Here is a 1,525-nt window from a genome sequence, read left to right as displayed (position 1 = left end):
GTTCTGAACATGGTGGCTCATCACAGCTCCAAGCACCAGGTAAAGAAGGTCTCTGCCTAAGGGAACATCATCCAGACACAGGAAACAGGTATGGCCACACTAAGTATACATTCATGTAGTGACTTAGAAGTTTTAAAGAGTATTACATGGACTATATGGGCCAGAGATAAATAGTAAGAAGGCAAAATACCAAGAGAGACATGAGGAAATAAGAAGAGGATTCCAGTGTGTCCTACTGATCCAAAGAAACACTGACATTAATTCTTGCTTAAATGACTTCACTTTCAACTCTAATTAATCAATTTTAACTACAATTAATTCTTTCCTAAAACATTTTCTCCTTTAAATCCACATATTAAATACTTTACCATTCAAAATAGATGAGGAATATTGTGAGAAATACAGCTAGAGAGGCAAGATTTTATATATATATATGTGTGTGTATAAGTGTACACATATATATATATGAATGTGTGTATATATATGCATTTTTAAACATATGCATATATACACAAACTAACTTCTCCATCTCCCACAATATTCCCTATCACAATGAATTGCAATGACATGTAAATGTATGTATGACCTTTGTTTCAAGATTATTTTGCTATATCCATCCTTTTGCTTGAATTTCTTCATTATGTTTTTCACTCAGTAAGCTTCAATTTGCAATTTAAAATTCAAGTAAAATCTAAGACAAGGTAAAACTAATCTGTGGTAATAAAAACAAAAAATATTAATAGTTGCTTGAAGTGAAGAGAGGTTTGGATGATGATTGGAATGTAGCATAAGGAAGTCTCTGAGATACTGAAAAGTTTCAGTACCTAAATATTAGGTGATGATTACATAGTATTATACATATATGAAAAGTTCATCATACTGAGAAACTAAGAATCATTATCCTTTTGATGGACATTTCAGTCATTGGGGTTAGTCTGAAAAAGACTACTATAAGAATTACTATACAAGACTTACTGTGGACTTATATGCGTACTTTTTAGTAAATACTATGTAGCAGAATTGTTGGGTCATGAGGGAATTTTGTAGTTTTTGAAAGTAAAATTCTAATAGAGAAAAAAAGATTAAACCATATTAATATGGGACATACAAAGAATATACATATATGTACATACATTTATACATATATATACTACTATTCAATAACATAGCTATAAAATGAGAAATCTCTCTTTGTCTTTCTTGCTTTATGCTTTAAAAATGAATATTTTACCATTCAATGTATATGAATGGCTTCAAATTCTTTGTAGAAGACAATATTAAATAAATAAATAAATATACACATAAATATATATAGTGAATAACATTTCTGAAATGTTTTTCACCTCATGAAGATTATATTCTTTTAAAGAAAATCTCAAATTGATAAATGCATGGGAGAAAGGAGAGAGTGGGGAGGCAAATATTCCAGAAAGAGTGGACAACTGATGAAAACCTAACTCTGAGAAAACATTGCGATAGGCATAAAAAAAGAGAGTGATTAAAAAAGAGAGAAAGTGGAAGAAAG

This window comes from Odocoileus virginianus, unplaced genomic scaffold (genome assembly GCF_023699985.2).
Source record: "Odocoileus virginianus isolate 20LAN1187 ecotype Illinois unplaced genomic scaffold, Ovbor_1.2 Unplaced_Contig_30, whole genome shotgun sequence".
Classification (NCBI taxonomy): Eukaryota; Metazoa; Chordata; class Mammalia; order Artiodactyla; family Cervidae; genus Odocoileus; species Odocoileus virginianus.
Note: the sequence above shows the minus strand (reverse complement) of the source record.